The 10000-nt window shown below is 42.9% G+C and overlaps 1 protein-coding gene across 5 annotated transcripts in view; it reads left to right on the top strand.

Moving 5' to 3' along the window:
- Nucleotides 1–10000, top strand: part of LOC115198099 (protocadherin-7) — a 167967-nt gene that overhangs the window by 70791 nt on the left and 87176 nt on the right. The gene's annotated exons all lie outside the window — the stretch shown is intronic.

Below are 10000 nucleotides of genomic sequence, written 5' to 3'. Positions count from 1 at the left end.
TCTATACACTGACAGTACACAGTATCTAGTATAGTCTCCATCATAACAGAGTAACTTGAAATACAGAGTCTATACACTGACAGTACACAGTATCTAGTATAGTCTCCATCATAACAGAAAATACAAGAATAGAAGAATCACCGAAAAGATGAGTAACCCATTCTCCTGTGGTTGGCTTTGTCCTCTGAGCTGTACTGTGGAAGACAAGAGGGCAAACACACACACACACACACACACACACACACACACACACACACACACACACACACACACACACACACACACACAGACATAAACAGCCATGTAATGTGGACCTGAACATTTGGGTGTTTGTGTGGACCGAGGCACGGACTGACTCCCACTCTGACCAAGGTAAATTTATCTAGCTCTGGGGAAGATTAGAGTAGATATGCTGCAGCCATTTTGAGACTAGTACAAAGAGAAGCACCGCAGAGAAGAAGGCGGCCATGTTGTTTTGGAGGGAAATATTTGTCACTTTACATTTGTCCGCTTCCGTTGTTATAGTACACTATAGTGAGAAACAAACTTGCATTTCAGGAATAACACTAAAATAATCCAAAGAAAATGACAGACATGACGTTTTGGAGGGTAAATAGGTTTTCACCTCACATATCGCCACTTCTATTGGAATATTACAATGCATTCTTCAATATCCTGTTCAGTACATCTATGTTTGGTCAGAGACCCAGGCTTCTAGAGGGACTAGCATGGTTTGAGAGCCACAATGGAAGGAGACATGACTGGTTTGTCAATGAGGGCCAGTACAGTCCTACCAAACCTCTGTGTGCGGATGGGCCTTTTAGGTGCAACTAAGCGTCAACTAGTCAATTTGGCCCGCTTCCAATCACACTGGCACATGCTATCTGAGAGAAGAATCATCTTCTGCACCAGCTGTTGATTTGAAATGTTCCTGCTTTTAGTTTTTTATTTATTGTTTTTCCGCTCCCTCAATCTCTCTTGGTTTCCTGGTGGGACATCTGTGTCAGCTGGAGAAGGAGGGGGGAACAGGTGGGGCGGTCTTCAATGAAGACAAACAAACACCTTGGAGGCGTTCAGCCAATTCCTCCCTCTCCTCCATGTTTCTGTCTTTCTGTCTCTCCCCTTTACTCTCTCTCTCTCTTGTTGTCCCTCTTCTGTTCTATTTTGTTCTTTCCTCCCTCTTTTCTTGCCCTCTTCCCCTCCTTTCTCTCTTCCCTCTATCTCTCTCTATTCCCTCTCGCTCTCTCTTCTCTCTCTCTCTCTCTCTCTCTCTTTCTCTCTCTTCCCTCTATCTCTCTCTATTCCCTCTCGCTCTCTCTTCTCTCTCTCTCTCTCTCTCTCTCTCTCTCTCTCTCTCTCTATTCCCTCTCGCTCTCTCTTCTCTCTCTCTCTCTCTCTCTCTCTCTCTCTCTCTCTTCCCTCTCTCTTCCCTCTCTCTCTCCCCTCTCTCTCTTTCTCTCTCTTCCCTCCCTCTCTCATCCCTTTTTTTTCTCTCTCTCTCTTTCTCATTCTCTCTCTTTCTTCCCTCTCTCTCTTTCTGTGTGTGTGGTAAACAAGTTCTGGGGGCAAGGCCGCACGATGGGGGGCTGTGTTGGCAGAGATGGGGCACAGTGGGTACCGTGTCTGCCTCAGTGGGAGAAGCATGGCACAGGGGGTGCCCAGCCCACCAACCCACAGGGTAGCTGCCAGCTGCATATCATCCTACTGTCTATCTTTCTGTCTGTCTGTCTACTTGTGTTGTCTGTCTCTCTCTTCTCTCTGCCTATCAGTTTGTGTAAGGCAGTAAAGGAAACATGAAATGAGGGATACAAAATATATTGAAAGCCTTTGTGTATATGTATGCACTCATGTGTATGTGCGTGTCCCCCCAGTGTTGTGTCCCCTCAGTGTTGTGTCCCCCCAGAGAGGGAGAGAGAGAGAGAGAGAGAGAGAGAGAGGTGTGTTTTAATTGGAGGAATATGCTGAGAGCACACAATATAAAACCGTCACACGGCTTGGGTGCATAGAAACTCATACATACATGTACCATTGACACACACACACACACACACACACACACACACACACACACACACACACACACACACACACACACACACACACACACACATTACATTTTTGAGGTGTGGCGATCATCTGTGAGTAACAACATGAGAACGCTAATTATCTTTGAAGTTCTGAAAAAGCTTCCAGTTTAATTTGGCCGTGAAGGAATGCAGCCATGATTATAGCAAACAATACATTTTACAAGACCGCAGAAAATTCAAAGGATGGCAGAATAGGTGTACAAGGTTTTCCCAAGCCCAAACAAGCTGAAACCAGATTGGACCTGCTTAAAATCAATATACAACAAAACTGACTTTCATTCACTGTGTGATTACCATACTTGGTCACTAGTAATGTTTTTGAGGTGTGAGTGTGAAACAGTAGTTAGTCCAGATGCTGGTAGGGTCTACAGGAATGTTCCTGAAGGAGAAACAGAGGGAGGGGATCTGCTTCATCTGCCATGCTGAGGTCTCTTCTACCTTTAACAATTAAGAGTGGAAGCCAGTGCCAGTGGGTTCAGTATGTGTGAAACATGTCTGGAAGCCAGTGCCAATGGGTTCAGTATGTCTGAAACATGTCTGGAAGCCAGTGAAAATGGGTTCAGTATGTCTGAAACATGTCTGGAAGCCAGTGCCAGTGGGTTCAGTATATGTGAAGCATGTCTGGAAGCCTGTGCCAATGGGTTCAGTATGTCTGAAACATGTCTGGAAGCCAGTGAAAATGGGTTCAGTATGTCTGAAACATGTCTGGAAGCCAGTGAAAATGGGTTCAGTATGTGTGAAACATGTCTGGAAGCCAGTGCCAATGGGTTCAGTATGTCTGAAACATGTCTGGAAGCCAGTGAAAATGGGTTCAGTATGTCTGAAACATGTCTGGAAGCCAGTAGAAATGGGTTCAGTATGTCTGAAACATGTCTGGAAGCCAGTGGCCAGTGGGTTCAGTATATGTGAAACATGTCTGGAAGCCAGTGCCAATGGGTTCAGTATGTCTGAAACATGTCTGGAAGCAAGTGAAAATGGGTTCAGTATGTCTGAAACATGTCTGGAAGCCAGTAGAAATGGGTTCAGTATGTGTGAAGCATGTCTGGAAGCCAGTGCCAATGGGTTCAGTATGTGTGAAACATGTCTGGAAGCCAGTGCCAATTGGTTCAGTATGTGTGAAACATGTCTGGAAGCCAGTGCCAGTGGGTTCAGTATGTGTGAAACATGCCTGGAAGCCAGTGCCAGTGGGTTCAGTATGTGTGAAACATGCCTGGAAGCCATGTTACTTTCTGTTATACACAGCTTGAGACAGTGTATAACAACTTGCCATTTCATTCTCTTCCCAGCCTCGTCTCCTGTATTGTATCATAATCCTTAACGTCTCTTACAAGAGAATGAGCCAGTCTGAAGCAGAAGACCTCAGTCAATGACCCTTGAACCAATGGCCTTTAGCACTAACTCACCCCTGCCCTAAGACACATTCACATGATCCCCATACTTGCCCTTTACCTAAAGCACATCCTCAGGAACAACATTGAGGCTCATAGCATGTCAATTGGTTTATTGCATTGCAATGAATGGGACATTCCCACAATGAGAGGTGTTCATGAATACTATTGTCATATTATACAGTAGGTGATGTTGTTTCAATAGACAGGACTTAGCTTGCATGCCCTCAAGGTGGGGGGAACCGTGATTGAAACAACCTGAATACAAGCACTACCTAAATGATGGTGGGTAGTACTTTGTACGTACTAGAGACATACTTGACCTAAATGACGGTGGGTAGGACTACATACTAGAGACATACTTAACCTAAATGACGGTGGGTAGTACTACATACTAGAGACATACTTAACCTAAATGACGGTGGGTAGGACTACATACTAGAGACATACTTAACCTAAATGACGGTGGGTAGGACTACGTACTAGAGACATACTTAACCTAAATGACGGTGGGTAGGACTACGTACGTACTAGAGACATACTTAACCTAAATGACGGTGGGTAGTACTACATACTAGAGACATACTTAACCTAAATGACGGTGGGTAGTACTACGAACGTACTAGAGACATACTTAACCTAAATGCAGTGTTATATGATCTTAATCCCCCCGCACACACACTCCAAAGCCACACACACCAAAGCCATACACACACACACACACACACACGCGCGCGCGCGCACACACACACGGCAGAAAGCCTAGTGGTCAGAGCGTTGGACTAGTAACCAAAAGGTTGCAAGATTGAATCCCTGAGCTGACAAGGTAAAAATCTGTCGTTCTGCCCCTGAACAAGGCAGTTAACCCACACAAGGCAAGTCTTAACTGACTTGCCTAGTTAAATAAAGGTTTAAAAAAATGACAAAGAAGGAAGATCAAGACTGATCAATGACCTACATTCTAGCCTTGTTGCAGCATTAGTCCTAGTGGTGTGTCTGGTGTGTGTGTGTATGTGTACCTACCTGCCTGCTTCCCTGCACGTGTGTGTGTGAGCCTGTGTGTGTGTGATTAGTATTACAGACAAGCGTTGGCCCTTGGCTCAGATACCATTTACATGAATAAGACAGCTCTGAGATGATCTGGGGTTTGGAGCCAGACTCTGAAGTACCTGCTATCACATCGTCCATCTGATCTCTTTAATTACCACAGGGAAGTTAAACACACACACACACACGAGATAGAGGTATTGCGGAATGAATGGGCCGGATAAATGTTGCGTTATATCTCGCCATGTCACGATTGAACATCCCCTCAGAATAATAGGAAAAAATAGTATCCCTTCATCTGTTTCTGGTTGCCAGGGTTTTTATTGGGCTTCTCTGTTGGCAGGCCAGCCCTATAAATCTGTCCCTATATCAAGATATATTACTGACCAGGCACTGTGGTAGAAAGCAGGATGGAGTGTTAGTGTGTGTGTGTGTGTGTGTGCGTGTGTGTGCATGTCTCAGTGTGTCCTAGTGTGTGTAATGAAACATGTATGTGTTTGTGTGTCTTTTTCAAAAGAGATGCATCATATTCTCCAAGCAGCAATACCAGTATGGCACAGATCAGATTCAGATCAGATGCTTATTCTGTCCTTTTCTTCTTTCTCTACTCTACCCTTATAAAAATAGATGAAAGCATCTAACACAGAGAGGGTATTGTTACACAGATGGTATTGTTACACAGATGGTATTGTTACAGAGAGAGTATTGTTACAGAGAGAGTATTGTTACAGAGAGTGTATTGTTACAGAGAGAGTATTGTTACAGAGAGAGTATTGTTATAGAGAGAGTATTGTTACAGAGAGAGTATTGTTACAGAGAGGGTATTGGTTTAGAGAGATTATTGTTATAGAGAGAGTATTGTTACACAGAAAGTATTGTTACAGAGAGAGTATTGTTACAGAGAGAGTATTGTTATTGAGAGAGTAGTGTTACAGAGAGAGTATTGGTTTAGAGAGATTATTGTTATAGAGAGAGTATTGTTACACAGAAAGTATTGTTACAGAGAGAGTATTGTTACAGAGAGAGTATTGTTATTGAGAGAGTAGTGTTACAGAGAGAGTATTGGTTTAGAGAGATTATTGTTATAGAGAGAGTATTGTTACACAGAAAGTATTGTTACAGAGAGAGTATTGTTGTCACGACTTCCGCCGAAGTCGGCCCCTCTCCTTGTTCGGGCCGCGTTCGGTGGTCGACGTCGCCGGCTTACTAGTCACCACCAATCTATGTTTCCCTGTTCGCTTGGTTTTGTCTTAATTGTGCACACCTGTTTATGATTCCCTGATTATGTTCATTATTTAACCCTCTGGCTTTCCTGTTTGTCTTGTCCGTGATTGTTTCCTGTTTTGTGGTTGTTGGAGGTGTTTCTCCCAACCATATATTATTGCTGTGGGAGAAGTTTTATTATGGTTTTGAGTAAACACGTTTTGTTGGCACTCATCCCTGTGTCCTGCGCCTGACTCCGATACTTCTCTAATGAAATCATTACAATTGTTATAGAGAGAGTATTGTTACACAAAGAGTATTGTTACAGAGAGGGTATTGTCACAGAGAGAATATTGCTATAGAGAGAGTATTGTTATAGAGAGAGTATTGTTACAGGGAGAGTATTGTTATAGAGAGAGTATTGGCATAGACAGTGCATTGTTACAGAGAGTATTGGTATAGAGAGAGTATTGTTACAGAGAGAGTATTGTTATAGAGAGTGTATTGTTATAGAGAGAGTATTGTTATAGAGAGAGTATTGTTACAGAGAGCGTATTGTTACCGAGAGAGTATTGTTACGGAGAGAGTATTGTTATAGGGAGAGTATTGTTACAGAGAGCATCTTTACAGGGAGAGTATTGTTATAGAGAGAGTATTGGCATAGACAGTGCATTGTTACAGCGAGAGTATTGTTACAGAGCGGGTAGTGTTATAGAGAGAGTGTTGTTATAGAGAGAGTATTGTTACGGAGAGGGTATTGTTATAAAGAGAGTATTGTCACAGAGATAGTATTGTTATAGAGAGAGTATTGTTACAAGGCGAGTATTGTTACAGAGCGAGTATTGTCACAGAGATGGTATTGTTATAGAGAGAGTATTGTTACAGAGAGAGTATTGTTACAGAGAGAGTATTGTTATAGAGAGAGTATTGTTACATAGCGAGTATTGTTACATAGCGAGTATTGTTACAGAGCGAGTATTGTTACAGAGAGAGTATTGTTATAGAGGTAGTATTGTTGTAGAGAGAGTGTTGTTATAGAGAGAGTATTGGTATAGAGAGAGTATTGTTACAGAGAGCGTATTGTTACAGAGAGAGTATTGTTACAGAGAGGGTATTGTTACAGAGAGGGTATTGTTACAGAGAGGGTATTGTTACAGAGAGAGTATTGTTACAGAGAGAGTATTGTTATAGAGAGGGTATTGTTATAGAGAGAGTATTGTTATAGAGAGGGTATTGTTACAGAGAGGGTATTGTTACAGAGAGGGTATTGTTATAGAGAGGGTATTGTTATAGAGAGGGTATTGTTATAGAGAGGGTATTGTTTGAAGAGAGGGTATTGTTATAGAGAGGGTATTGTTATAGAGAGGGTATTGTTTGAAGAGAGGGTATTGTTACAGAGAGGGTATTGTTATAGAGAGGGTATTGTTATAGAGAGGGTATTGTTTGAAGAGAGGGTATTGTTACAGAGAGGGTATTGTTATAGAGAGGGTATTGTTATAGAGAGGGTATTGTTTGAAGAGAGGGTATTGTTACAGAGAGAGAGTATTGTTACAGAGAGAGTATTGTTACAGAGAGGGTATTGTTACAGAGAGGGTATTGTTACAGAGAGGGTATTGTTACAGAGAGGGTATTGTTACAGAGAGGGTATTGTTACAGAGAGGGTATTGTTACAGAGAGGGTATTGTTACAGAGAGGGTATTGTTACAGAGAGGGTATTGTTTGAAGAGGATGTTGTTACACAGAGGATATAATGCTGCATGTTTACAGAATTTAAACAGAAACAACTCGAAGGGTTAAGCTTAGGTATTCATTCTTAGTGGTTAAGGTTAGGGCTATGGCTTGAGTTCGACCCCAGTCATGTGCCATCGATTATTTAGATGTTTTGGTGACGAAGGCTTATATCAACGTCCTCGGGACCTTTTCAGACGTTATTGTGGAAATGTTGAATGAAATACTTCTCAGATACCGGAACTTGTAAATTCAATTAGACTTCATTACAAAAGTAACAGAGGCGGAGCAATACCATGGAACAACTGACTCTCCGTTCATTAGCAATACCACGGAGCAATACCACGGAGCAATACCACGGAGGGATACCACGGAGCAATACCACGGAGCAATACCACGGAGCAATACCACGGAGCAATACCACGGAGGGATACCACGGAGCAATACCACGGAGTAATACCACGAAGGGATACCACGGAGCAATACCACGGAGGGATACCACGGAGCAATACCACGGAGCAATACCACGGAGGGATACCACGGAGCAATACCACGGAGCAATACCACGGAGGGATACCACGGAGCAATATCACGGAGCAATACCACGGAGCAATACCACGGAGGGATACCACGGAGCAATACCACGGAGCAATACCACGAAGGGATACCACGGAGCAATACCACGGAGGGATACCACGGAGCAATACCACGGAGCAATACCACGGAGCAATACCACGGAGCAATACCACGGAGCAATACCATGGAACAACTGACTCTCTGTTCATTAGTTCTTGGCTTTTATGCAGTCTTCGTCACTCCACTCCACTTTATGAATATTGTTGTCTTACTTAGTTTCCATTCTCTTATTGGCTTAGACATTGGGGCATAGATTCTATTGGTGGCGACATGCACACTCCTACTGGTGCCTATAACTGATAACTAGCTAATGTTCCTGTCCAAAATTCTTGACAAATTCGGGCCGATGTGGTCTATGTGTGATTAACCCATGTGCGTGTCCAGTAACCTTCACAAGATCAGATATGGCCCAGACCAGTCACGTCATGTTGTTCTACCTTGCCTCATCCACACAGATTCTGCTTACGTTCTGTTTTTTACATGTATAATGGTTAACTCGACGTTGTTCCAGCTCTGTACACTCACATGGGCTCAGCCTTCATTCGGTTTACACATGTCTAGTATTTAACCTTATATCGCTTCTTCTTTCAACTTCAAAGAGAACAGTATAGGGACTGAAAATCACCAGATGACTGGAGATTCTCTTACAACATCTGAAATGGGCGTCTTTTTCTTCTGACCGACCTGGGCCTTCCTAGTGTATAGAAAGATTAAAAGCCACCATTAAGACATGCGTGTTTTAGGAAGCCCCTGAACAAATTCACACTACTAAGAGCCAACTTTCAGTGACCTGTGTGTGTGTGTGTGTGTGGGAGTAGGGATGGTATGTTTGTCTTTGTGGTTGAGAGTAGGAGTAGGAGTAATGGAGTAGGTATTTCTTGTTTATAAATATGAACATGTTTGAATGTATATCTGAACATTGTCTTTTGTAAGTGTGTGTGAGTGTGTGTGAGTGTGTGTGTGTGTGTGTCTTCTCTGCCTTCCTGTCTTTGTGTGCTGCTAATATTTGCTCTCCCTCCTCTCCTGTGAACTGTGTGAACTGTCTTTCTCTCTCTTTCTCTCTCTCTGTCTCTCTGTCTGTCTCTTTCTCTCTTTCTCTCTGTCTGTCTCTTTCTGTCTTTCTCACTCTCTTTCTCTCTCTGTCTGTCTCTGTCTCTTTCTGTCTCTCTCGCTCTCTCTCTCTCTCTGTCTCTATCTTTTTCTCTCTCTCTCTCTCTGTCTGTCTCTCTCCCTCTCTTTCTCTCTCTCTCTCTCTCTTTCTCTCTGTCTCTCGTCTGCCTCGTTACCCATGTTCCATCTGGATCAACCTCTCTATGCTGTAGTCTCTTTAGCATGTTGTTAACATGTAAGAGGTGGGTGTTTTTGAATACTAAACACACACACACGCAATAGACATGTTTGCACAGGCATACTGATATAACTCACACTTCAATTGAATATCTAGAAATAATATCAATTCTATTCTTTATTCAAGGTGAGTAGGCTACATTTTCTCTCTCTCTCTCTCTCTCTCTCTCGCTCTCTCTTCCTGTGTCGAATGGGGTTTGAAGTTGCACTGTGGACTGAAAAAGTACATATCACCAACAGAATGCAAGGTCAGGGAATAAATTGGCACAGGTTTATAGGGAAGTAAAACAAAAAGTATGACAGTTGGAGAATTGTTTTTGTGCGCTGCCTCGAACATTCCACTGTTGTGCCCAGATTAATCTGCATTGGCATATAGTAATTGAAGTGCCATGTTCCTTTAGCCTCTGTCTTGACACACAACTCAAGGTATCTCTGTGTGTTGCTTTTAACTCACGAGTACCTGTTCTCTTCTCACTGTATAATTTCTCCCAGAAAAGCACGCAGACAGCAAAGACACGTTTCGTTACCACCCTTTTAGGAGGGCCAGGTGTTTGAGGTGTTTTC

Source organism: Salmo trutta, chromosome 8 (genome assembly GCF_901001165.1).
Source record: "Salmo trutta chromosome 8, fSalTru1.1, whole genome shotgun sequence".
NCBI lineage: Eukaryota > Metazoa > Chordata > Actinopteri > Salmoniformes > Salmonidae > Salmo > Salmo trutta.
Note: the sequence above shows the minus strand (reverse complement) of the source record. Positions and strands in the feature narration are given on the sequence as shown.